The sequence below is a fragment of the Lathyrus oleraceus genome, chromosome 2, assembly GCF_024323335.1.
Source record: "Lathyrus oleraceus cultivar Zhongwan6 chromosome 2, CAAS_Psat_ZW6_1.0, whole genome shotgun sequence".
In the NCBI taxonomy this organism is placed as follows: domain Eukaryota; kingdom Viridiplantae; phylum Streptophyta; class Magnoliopsida; order Fabales; family Fabaceae; genus Lathyrus; species Lathyrus oleraceus.
Window position 1 is genome coordinate 217267469 of NC_066580.1, and position 13371 is coordinate 217280839.

Below are 13371 nucleotides of genomic sequence, written 5' to 3' on the forward strand. Positions count from 1 at the left end.
CATGAAATGCAATGCTTAATTGTTTTTATTTTCAAGGAACATACTATTTTATTTGCAAATATATAACAATTGTAATAATTTGATTGTCCATAAAAAATCTCTTTTATTTATATGATTTAATAGGCTTACACTGAGTACAATTTTAGAAACCAAAACATAAAAAAAGAGAAAAGGAAACTAATCATCCTAAGGATCCCCTAACAACAGTGTCAGATGATCTGGTTGCAGGTGCGTACTTCCTTCGGATGCGTCGAATCTCGGACTCAAAAGAAGTCTTCATCTGAGCCTTCTCGAGGACAAGCTGATCAATAATTTTCTTCCAAGCACCGGAAGGCTGAGGCATGCTAGAGGAAGATGAACCCTCTGGCTCTCTCTGTCTTTTCACTGCTCGGTCTTCTAGAAGCCCAATAAGTGCATATTTGTCCTTAGACTCAAGCTGCAACTCCTCATGCTTTCTGCTCAAAGCATGGAACCGCTCTTCCCACATATCCTTCTCTTACTTCATCTTGGCAAGTGCGTCTTCCAACTCCTCTACATCTTGGTTAGGGAGAGTTAATGGCTCAACCACAACCATAGACATAGGTCTCTCACAAGCATATGACATTTTCAACTCTAAAGCTCTCTTCTTCACCCAAAGAGTGTAAGCTTCCAAAGCTACACAGTTGAGCGGACAAAGCTCGGATCTACCTTTCCTATGCACGTTATGCCAAGCATGCACCATCTTCTGCTTCAAGAGTTAGGGATTTTTACCCTATTGATAGAAAAGACCTTCTAACTGAGTGTTATTAGGTTTGTCTCTCAAGGGGAACCCAAGTTGACGATGAGCCAAAGCAGGGTTGTAATTGATTCTTCCTTGTGTACCAATGAGAGACACATTAGAGAATTCACCACAACCATCAATAATCTCCAAGCTACTCAAAGAAGAATCATACCAAACTATATCATCATTAGTGAGAGACATAAGTCTCTGAAACCACCTTAGACATTGTTTGTTCTCCACAAAAGCAGGCGTCTGAGGCAAGTGTTAAATAAACCACTTGTACAGAAGAGGAACACAACATACAATAGTTCCACCACCTTTAGAATTCCTTAGATACAAAGAGAAATACATATCACCCAACAAAGTAGGCACATGATTTTGAATCAAGAAGGTTCTAATGGCGTTAACATTAACAAAACCATCAATGTTAGGGAACAAAGCCAACCCATAGATGAGCGACACAAAGATAGCTTTAAAAGCATCCATACCACGGGCTTGAGAAAAGGCAGTAGCTTTTTTGATGAGGAACTCAGAAGTCAACCCAAAGATTCCTCCTTTCTTCACCCAATGATCCTCAATCTCAGACTTCTTCAGATGAAGAGCTTCAGCTATGATATGAGATCTGGGAATCTCCTCCAATCCACTAAAAGGCACTTTGCTAGAAACGGGTATTCCCAAGAGATGGGCATACTCCTCCAACGTAGGCACATGCTGATAATCAGGGAAAATGAAGCAACGGTAGAGAGGATCATAGAACTGAACCAACACACTCAAGAGTCCTTCAACCACATTAGTAGATAACACAGATAGAAGCTTCCCATGACGTTGTTTGAAGTCCAAGGGATCTAATACAAAAGATGATAGCTTCCTTAGCTCTTTCAAGTCGGGACATCTGAAACTGTACTTCTTAGTGTTCCTTTATCCACAATCCAAGGTCTGAAAATATTTGCAAATAAAACCTCAGTTCCTTGAAGTTATTTTTGGTGTGATGAATGTTATGATGCATATGAATGCATGAATGCAACAATCACAAGTAAGGGATCACACACAAGGCAAACAAAGGTCAAGGGATGAATCAAGTCATTATTAAGATCAACCATCCATTTTGGTGGATTATGGTTTTCACCTTATCAGCACTCAAGTTCCATTGATATTGACAAGACTTGATTGGATCAACCAAGAATCAAGGGTTTGTTGTGAGTTACGAGCATGATGTCAGGTTAAGAACCATCCTAATGGAGTGTACTAAGGATAAAAACCTATAAATCATGTTCTAAAAAAGTTCCCAGAGTCTTAATTCCATCAATCGGATATTACAGGTTAGGATGACTGACTCATCAACCCATAATATTCTCAAGAGAAACTCGTCTGAGTGTAGCATCGCGTAGCAACTGTTATCAAGTCTACACCTGAACAGTCTCCGCACTACGTCCTAAATAGGCCAATATGGGTTTAATGATTTACGGTCCTCAGCTTCTCGGACCCCAAATCAGAGAAAGTAATGCCTAACCACAAATAACTTGTGTGACATCAATAGCTCCAAAAGGGTCTCCACTTAGTAGATGGGTCTCAATCCAACTTGTTAAGGATTACTCCACACAAGTCGAACATGACTATACCATTCTCCTATCTTAATTGCACTCAAGTTCGGGTTAGAACTTATCTTACCACTCAGAGATCACCAAGCACAACAAGCAGATTATATCATACAAACAAATATACATACATTAAATATACAATTATATACACACAAAAAAGTATGTTAAACCCACTGGAGAAAAGTACAAACAAAACCCAAAGTTAAGAAGTTTTCAAATCAAAACTAATAAAATTCCAGAGATTACAGGTAAGGGGGTTGGTTACACAGAGGGAAGGTGTTAGCACCCAAAGTGTCCTATGTACTCCTAGGGAGCCCTTTTGTGTGTGTACATTTGTTTTGGTATAAAATGATGTTTGTAATAAATAGAGTGTGGGGTGAGAAAAGAATTCATTAATTATATTTTTGTGTTTGACAAGACCTTCGGACTTGTTCCTACGTACCAACATAAAATGAGGGATTAAAACCTTGTAGTTCGTGGTATCAATTTCGAAGTGAATGAGTTGCTTTTAACAAAAGTTTAAGTTTTAACAAAGGCACAAAAGGCACAAAAAGGTTTCAATGAGTGTTAGTTCTTTTTGTCTTTTGAAATTTTTAGTCAAGTATGGTTAAGTTCATTTACAAATTTGATTAAGAAAAGAGTTTGAAAATACAATGGCATAAGGCCAAAGTTTCTAATTTGCAATAAGGTCTAAGTTTAGAAAACACAAGCAAAGAAGATTTTAAAAGGAGGGAGAGATTTTAAATTAAAGAAGGTGGGAGGAGATGAAGAGACTAATCCTAAGCAAAAATAAAAGTTAAGAGTTGAAAAGATATAACCAATGAGATGCAATTCAATAGACAAGAATGTCATATAGAAACCCAATTTCCCTTGGACTTTAGAATCAAACAATATCAATACACACAATAGCAAGGTGAAGAGCAAGGCATCAAATAAAGATATCCACATCCAAGCTTAGCAACTACGTGATCTTCTTCAAAATCTCCCATGCATCAGATGACATACTCCTTGAATGGCTTAGAGATAGGCATTAGACACAGGTTCAAAGTAACAACTTCATCAAGACCATGTAGTAGATGAACTCAAAAGGGGTCTCAATACTTGCATCAAATGAAAGTTTTCTTCACAAGCACTTGGTTTTAGAAAAGTTGGCATTGGCCAAGTCCTTTTGCATAGGGAATGTTTCATAATTCTAATTCTAATGTCTCAGATCAAATCCAACAGTCCACACAAATCTTTTTTAGAGTTTTTGTTGTTATTATGTACGTTAAGATCAAAAGACCACAAACACAAACAAAATGCACAAACAAGTATATCCAATCACAACATAATCACAAGATATGGCTCAAATGAGCAAAGTGAAATGGAATTAAAGTAAACAAGTTAAATGGTATGAATAATGGCAAATGAATAAAGACTTGAAATTAAAGTGCAAAAGGTAAATGACTTGGAATTAAAAGTTAGTCAAATGTTAGTTGATTAGAAGTTAGTATTGCTTTTGCTTTTCACAAGCATGGATCCTTGGACCAAGACATCTTCCAAAGGAAGGAAAAAATGTCAAGTTTCCACACAATACCATGAAAGGGGGAGACTTACAATCTCATTTACTAGAATGATATGCCTTTTGCGGTCGTAATTACGAAAGCGCTATGTTAAGCAATCGTAATTGGACTTATGTAGAAGTCATAACTATTTGAGGTCGAGCAATAGAAATTTTAGTTTTAATGCATGTTAGAGATATGGTATTATGAACCATACTCCTAAAACATACCACACTTAAAAGAAAATGGCAAAGGGGTGGACCTAATCTCATCCATACTTATGTTGATCTTGCAATCAACTAGCCTTAGGATATAGAGATATCATAGGTCAAAGAAATGGGTAGGGAGAGAATGGGATTAAGACGAAGAGGGAGGGGGAATGAGATCAACACAAATTGGTCAAAGAAGGACTTTTATCAAATTAAAATCATTCATTCATTTTGGGAGATGAAATGTACATTTTATCAATCCCCTAAATTCAATGATTTTAATCTAACAAAGTTAAATCAACCTTGACCAAGGCCTAACAACAAGATTCAAACACAACAAGTCAATAAAACTAGCTCAACACAATTTATTTGCAATTAAACAATTAAAAATCAATTAAAAAATGCATTAAATTAAATTATGGTTGGTCAAAATCCTAAAACCTCATCAAAACACCAAATAAATGGCCATGAGATTTATCATAGGTCAAACAAGGTCAAAGGACCTTGGAGAAAAAAATTCATTATTTTTGGAAACTTAAAAGTATTTTTAAATAATTAAAAATATGTACAAAAATAATTAAATCATGAAAAATATTAATATTGATCCAAAAAATAATTTTAATTCAGAAAATGAAAGAGAAAAATTTTTGAGAATTTTTTGTGAAAGTCCCATATTTTTTGGATCAATATTAAAATTAATATGAGTTAATGAAAATAAGTCAAATAAAATGAAAATCAGAAAATGCAAAAATACGTGGACCACTTGATCTCCCTCATTAATTGAAGTGGAAGATCAAGTGGATTAGATCGCACATTCCATGATGTTCCCTAGTCAATGCGCCACACGTGTGGTAATCAATTTGGAGGCTAAAGAATAAAACAAAATAGAAGGATCCTGTGGTCTGAAGACACGCCAACGCACCGCCGGAGCCAGAGCTCCGGTCTTCTTCTCCGGTGGACCTCACCAGACTGGTCCACCCTCAACCATCACCAAAATGAAAAAGGAGGACATGAATTTAAAGTAAAGATTCCCAGGAGCTCGAATCTGGCCTCAATTTTACCTAACTCCAAGTATATTGAAATATACATGGAGTTGAATTTTAAGGATCATGATTTGAGTTGCTTCGATTTGACCTCAAAGCAACTCAATCTTGTTTCCTACATTGGTAGGACTTCAGACAACCAAAGATTATCAAGAATATTGGAGAATTGAGTGAGAATCGAAGAGATGAAAAATTCAAAAATGCACCTTCACTGCAGGTTCAGATGGACACGATCTTGCTCTCAATTGTGCTTGGCCTTGCTCTGGATGCTTGATGGAGTGGAAATGGATCAAGAAATAAGCAGGACTCTTGGAGATTTGAATCTTAAAATATTGGAGATTCAAACTCGATTTCAATGAAAATCCTCAAGGTTATCCTTTGAATATGAGGGTTTAGGGTTGGAGATTCAAAGCTGGCGCGCAAAGGTCTTCAATTCTGAGTGAAAGGGCTTCTATTTATAGTTCCCTATTTGTACTTCTTTGTATGCCTTTTTTGTCTTTCCATGTCTGAAAATTTTGCAAATAAACCCTTTTTAGTTCCTTGAAAATTTTCTGATTTTTCTGATGACATGAATGCAGATGAATGCATGAATGCATGAATGCAGCAATCACACTCAAGGATCAAGCAAAACACACCAGACAAAGGTCATGGGAAAGCCCATAGTATCCTTAATATCAATCATCCATTTTGGCGGATTATGGTTTACACCTTATCGACACCCAAGTTCCATTGATATTAACAATACATGAACCGGCTCAATCATCCTTAATATCAATCATCCATTTTGGTGGATTATGGTTTACACCTTATCGACACCCAAGTTCCATTGATATTAAGGGTGTCTGAACGACTCAACCATGAATCACAGGTTTGTTGAGAGTCACGAGCATGGAGTCTCGGTTAAGAACCACCCAAAGGGAGTGTACTAGGGTTTAAACCTGCCGAACATGTTCTACCAGAGGTTCCCATAGTCATCATCCCATCTTTCGAATATTATTGGAGGAACGAATACTCATATTCCAAAAATATTCTCAAGAGAGACTCTTATGAGTGTAGTATCGCGTAACAATCGCATCAGATCTTACATCTGAACGACTTCTGCACTACGTCCTAAAAATAGGCCAAGATGGGCTTGGTAAACTAAGGTCCTTGGCTTCTAAGGCACATGATTGAAAGAATAATGCCTAACCACAAATAACTTGTGTGACATTATTAATCCAACATGACCTCCACCAAGTGAATGGACTCGCAAGTCAACTTGCTAAGGAATACTCCACACAAGTTGACAAGACTATGCCATTCTCCTATCCTAAGGTGCACTCGAGTTCGGGTATAGAACTCATCTCACAGAGATCACCAAGCAAACAACAATTGTATATCAAGCAATTCAAACATTACAATCAATACAGTCATCCCAAATTATACAAAAATATGTCATTCAACAAATAAACAATATCATACAACAAGGGTGAAAAGTAGGCAAAACCACCAAGGATTTTTACGATCCCCAGCAGAGTCGCCACTTTTCTGTAGCAGTGTATTCGTCACTTTATGATTTATTGATTAAATCAAAAGCAAAGCATACAAAGAATCGAGTCGCCACCGCACTTTTATTTATCCAAAGGAATGGCTAAAAAGCGAACAAAAGCCTAAGAAGTTTTACACATAGAAAACTAATGAAAAGATCAGAGATCTGGGTAAGGGGTTAATTACGCAATGGGAAGGTGTTAGTCACCCAAAACGTCCTAGGTACTCCTAGGGAGCCCTTTTCACAACTTGTTGTACGAAATGTTATTTGTTTATGAAATATTTATTATGCAAACATGATTGAAGGGATGAGAAAAGAATATACAAGTTATTATTTTTGTGTTTGAACGGATGAAACCGTTGCCTACGTACCTTTCCATGGAAGGTAAGGATCAAAACGCCGTAGTTCGGCTAAAAGATTTCCAAAATATGAGTGGGTTCATTTTAAAACAAAAGCCCTAAGGTCTTTCGTTATCCACGGGAGAAAACTCAACCTATACAAACAACAAGTCCACCATGTGAGAAAAGCTTCAACTTGCTAGTGAGGGGTTAACCCTATAATAAGCAAGGAAGTCTTACAATTCAATCACTAAGGACAAAAGGTGAGATTAACATCAACCAACTAGGATAAATCAAACCTATGGCTAATGTATGAAAACTTATCAAGAAAGTGGACTTGAGCCACAAAACAATTGAATGAGTGAAACTAACCAATTAGAATTTATTCACAAAAGATGGTCAAAGTATGATTAGAATTCAATTCAAAAGAAGTATTATGAAAATGAAGTTTGAAAATCAAAGGCTTAAGGCCTAGGTTTCTAATTTGAAAAGAAATGAAAATGTTTGCACAATAGTTTTAAGTTTGAGTTAACATGCAAATGGAGGTTTAAAGAAACAAAAGGTGGGAGGGTGAGGAAGTAAAACTTCTTAGGTGTTCACCTCTTGAGATCATATGTAGATGATCCAAGTGATTCCTTTGGAATAGGCAGCAAGCAAATAACAGAGGCCCAAAGCAAATGGATACCGGATGTCAATCAATGGACTTACACCAATCTCCTAAAACAAAATTAAACATGGATACCAGATGCCAATCAATGGACTTATACTAGTCTCACAAAACAAAATGAAACATGGATACCAGATGCCAATCAACTGGACTTATACCAATCTCCAAGGAATGATCCTAGGAAACAAATGCCAATAAATGGACTTACAATTGACTCCTCACATACAACAAGCAAAACAAATGCAATAAGAAAGAGGAAACAAGTTGCCAATAAATGGTCTTACACTCGACTCCAAGGAAAAAGGATGCCAATCAATGGTCTTAGTCCTAACTCCTTCCAGATCATAGGAAACAACTGCCAATAAATGGACTTACAATTGATTCCTCAATGGACAAACAAAGATGTCACAAGGATATGAACAATGATCATGAAATGATGTACAATTAATGATGATAAATGCACAGAGGCACACATAAACAAATATGCACAGATGAATCAAGTAAGCAAACAGACAAATCAATTAGCACACACTATATACAATCAATTAGGCTCAAGCAAGGTTAGGCTTTTCAGCCAACTGGAATAGGGTATTTTGTGCTCTTAATCCTAACATTGAGAGTTAGGGTGAAGCAGATGAAAGGGAGATGAGGGGTGTGCCTCATAGCTCTTATCCCTGGCCTAGGAGAGCTTTTAAACAATAGAAGGTGTGGGAGTTCAGAAAGTAGGAACTCTTCTCCACAAATGATTGACTCTATAAGATCTTGGGTTATTATTCACAATGCATCAACACATTGTGTGAGCAAGGTGAATGACACACTGAGTAGTAGGAGATGGATTACACATCTCTTTTATCTGCCAATTGCCTCATAAGAGGACTTTTCTTGCTTGGCACAAAGAATAAACAATCACAAGCATTGCCTCTTAAGGAGGACTTCAGACAGGTGCCTGCCCACATAACAGGACAGGTCTTCCAGACTACATGAAGATTAGAGGTTATACCTAAGTGGTTAAGCAACCAAGCAAAGCAAAGTTCACAATAAACTTAAAGCAACTTATGTACCAGTGGAAACACTAAACAAATCAGTACAATACTCAGACAATCAAACAACAGTCAATAAGCAACAAACAATCCCAATGTACAACATATGCAAGCCAAAAGTCAAACTCAAATGAGTTAACATCAACCTACAAAACACACAAAGATTAGTAATCAAAGGCAAACATCAATTCTCAAGTGAGGAAGCATCAACAACTATGGAACTTGGATGTTCAACCTGAAATCAAAGCTCAAAGATAAGCAACAAACCACTAGGTCAAAGCCTAGGGTCAAAGATGGAGAAAAACTCCAAAAAAGAACTTGAAATTTAACATGAATCAACTTCAATTACATCTTGACACATTCCAAAAGGTCTCACATCAATATCATTAACCAAAAGCATTTCATGATCAATTGAAGTTCAAGGCAATTTTAAAGCTCAAATGTGGTCAACTAGAATGAAAAATCTCAATTAAATCGGAAATGATTCAAATGATTCCAAAAAAATTCATGATCAATCACAACATTCATAATATGCATCACACAAAAAATCAGAGGCATAGGACATCATTTGGCATGGCAAACACATCATACAAGTTGAACATCAAAAGGTGTGACACAAATTGTCACACCAAATTAGCACAATCATAAAACAGAATTGGTAATTGATAAAAATGCCAAATCAAAACCAAAATGTCAAGCAATGTGTCTAGTTATAGCATGCAAAATTTCACATTCATTGGATAAGAAACAAGCATTTCACAAAATGATAACCAAGGCAAGGTCAAATAAGGACACATGTTCAATCATTCTAGCACAAAAAATTATTCAGCCAAGCACAACTTGAAAAATTATGATGATAAAAAACTAGAGAGAATAAAGATCATAATGCAAAAAACCTGGTAATTTTTGGATCAATATTCAAATTGATATGAATTTTCTAAGATGAGAAAAATAAAAAACACATGAAGCATGGTATGGAAATATGGAGGGAAAGTGATAAAAGTGAGAAGCATTTGAAATAAGTGCACTGCCAAGGATCGAACTCGGTACGAGTTTGAATTGTGAAACGTGCCAAAGATGAAACGCAGCGTTTCATTTATTGACATGGCTTGGTCAGCGCTTGCGTGTCGCGGTCAAACCAACGTGATCCAATCAACATGCCAGCAAAGCGAATACATGGACCAATCAGGAACGTGCCCTAAGCTAACACATGCACATGCAGAAATCTGTTTCCAAACAGATCAAAACTGTGGCCAAAGGTGGATCTTCATCTTCTTCCTCGCGAAGAAGATGAACAGTGAATGTTCATCATGCATCAAGAACATTTTCTCCAGAAATCCAAATTAAAGACATCATCATGTAGGTCTTTCATCATAGATCACAAATCCAGCATGAATCAACACACACAAAGAGAATCGAGCACATGAAATCTCATACATGAAACTTTAATTCAACCTAACTCAGTCAATATTGCATGAAATTACACGATTCAAAGCTCAGCATTACCAGGACAACAAGATCTACAACAATATCACAATAGATTTCAAAATTAGGAGATTCGATTTGTAACCTCTTGAAGTGCAGAAGTTGGAATTGGCTTGATTCAAGGCTTGAAATGATCAAAATTTTCTCTATGATGCTTGTATGGATGATTGAAGTAGAGATTGAGGCTCAATTGTGCACGAATCCACCAAAATTTGGAATCACCATGGATGCTTCAAGCTTTGTGTATGCTTCAATATGGCACTGTTTCTCTTGGTTCCACGTCCAAACTTGCTCAACAACACTTCATGATCAAGAATCAAGCAATGGAATGTGCTTTTGTTTGAGGAAATTGCAAAAAAGTTTGAGAGAAAAGTTTCAAGAATTTGGATCTAGATCTGAAAAAAGAATTCTCCTCCCCTGAAAACAGTTAGGTTTTTCTTTATATATGCCATGCTAATTATTCTTTAATCATGTTTAAACCAAATGCTAAGTGAGATTAACCAAAATGAGGTGTATGTGCAAAAATGGTTTTTCACCTTATGCATGGAGTGCATGTGTGAACAGTGCACGAATTCCCTTCAATTTCACTTAAAATCCAATTTTAAAACCAATGGTGATGGCAAAATGTTCAAACAATGTACCAAATTTGAATTTTGAGATTTCCCTCCAAAAAACCAATGAATTAACAAGTGATCATGTGATGATAATTCATGTAATGTGATGCATGATTTGGAAATTAGAGGTCAAGAAGAGAAAATTGAAAAAAGAACCACCCATTTTGGAGCTTTGGTTGAAAAGTTATGTCCATTTGAAGTTCCATGCACTCTTTGCCATGATTTGATCATATCTCCTTAACCACACATGAGAAATTGATGATCTTGGACTTTTTGGAAATGGGAGAGAAAGATATACAACTTTCATGTTCAACAAAATTTCATTTGAAGCTTTTTTTATGATGTAATATTGAGTTGAAGTTGGTCCAAAATCTTTCCATTTTTGGAAGTTCAAATTATAGGTCACTTGCTATTTTTGGAAATTTTTGACTGGACCTCAAATTCTTCAATGTTAGTGTTTGAAATGTCAAATGAGACTTGTTTGAACATGAATGAAGTATTTCTAGTCACTTCCCACCTCCAAATCCACAGTTGACTTTGCAGTTGACTTTCTAGGTCTTTAGATGACTGGGGAATGTTCTGATGAAATTCAAGCCTCTACCACTTGGGATTTTGCTTCAAAATAACATCATAGCTCATATGAACTCTTATGAATGATTGTGGGGATCAAATATCAAGAATGACCACCATCTGTTGCTCAATGACTGCCTTTGACTGCTTTGACCTGTGATTGCTTCATCTGCAAGGCAAAGGTCAGATGACATATTTTTGTACTTTTTGGTTAGTAAATAGAAAGAAAAGCAATGATAGACAATGCAAACAATGCTTGGTGATCAAGAATCACTCTAAAAAAGATAACCTACCCATAGGGAAGGAAGCGAGGTGCACCATGATCCTTGAGGCTATGCAATGATATGATATGATGCCATGAGGGATCTTAGGGACAAAATTTGGGTCTTACACTTAGTCTCCCCTATCATCGACTTTAGGGCCACTATTGCATGACAACACTAGGGCTTTGTGTAGTCTCCCCTTAGTCTTTTCTTCTTTCTCTTGCATTAGAACTTCTTTTTTTAGTCAAATTCAAAACACTAAGCCATAACGAGTTGGTTCACATGTTACGAGACTTAAGTAATAGGAGGGTAACGAGGCGGTACATTCCGTTTACCGTTATTTCTCTTATTCATAGCCTTTTATTGTAGACCAAATCTTAAATATTTTTTTCTTCATAAAAGTAGAGAAGGAAGAGTTCCCTACATTGGGATGAATTCATCACTATCTACAACAAAAATACAAACCAAATCAAACTCTTTTTAGCCTCTTGGCCCTTGTTCTTTTGCAAACCTTTTCCTTAACAAAGGATGTGTTATTTCCATTCCGTGCAATACGACGTGTAAGTCCCCAAAGGTCGGGAGGTAAGTCGTCAAAATTCTAGAGTGTGAATGTAACATTATCCGCCTAAAAAACACAAAAAAACCAACTTCTGAGGTGAACTACGAATGCCCTGATCCCTCACTAAGGGGGTACGTAGGCACAAAGGTTCACAACCACGTCGGGCGCATTAATAAAAACCTTTTCTTTTTTTTCTTTGTAAATAAATCAACTTTCTACCATGCATTACATTCCCCCTTAGCTTTTAAGCTTTAGACTTAGACACCCTTTGAATAGACAGACTTGTGTGGATACCGTAAAGTACTATGAACGTGAGGGGTGCTAATACCTTCCCCTTGCGTAATCGACTTCCGTACCTAGTTTTCTTGACATTTTTCCCTTTTCTTTTTGGAAAAAAATAAAAGTTCGGTGGCGACTCTGTTTCAATCAAGTTAAGTTAATTAATAGCTTACACTCAGAATTTTCCCGCCGCGAAAGTACCCAACAAATACTTTCTTTTGGGCCCCGTATATACTCTTTTATAGGACGATATAGCGACAGTCTACCTTGTGAACCAATATTTATTGGGATCGTACCCAAACATCCCATTCCTTCTTTTTGGCTAAGACGTCTGTTTACTCTTCGATTCAAAGTTCACTCTCCATTGTGGATTTCCATGTTACCATTTTGTTGATACAAGTTATACTTTTCATCACTATCAATCTCCTATTTGTTCTCTTGGTTCCACGAACTACGAATCTCTACAATACACTTACCATACCTTAATATATATCTAAATTCTTTTCATGAAATACAACGACAATGGACTCAGCATATAGTGAACCATAGTTCTTTGAGAAAATAACAACTAATGCTCTATAGATAAAAGTAATATCAATAAAATACATTAACTATTCAAAATACATAAAATAATAACAAATATTAACGTGAATGAAAGTGTTATAATAATAATAATTAACAAATGAATGGAGAAGAACTAACCAGGGAAAATGTGTAATATAGTTAAAAGGAATGTGTATAAATTATAATATACATAATATGAGAATCCACACTAATGGTATTTATAAGAGCAAAATGGTATAGAATTGCAACAAAAATGGTATTTATAAGAGCAAAATAATATGAAAATGGTTTCTTTTCACGCGTCTCATTAGTA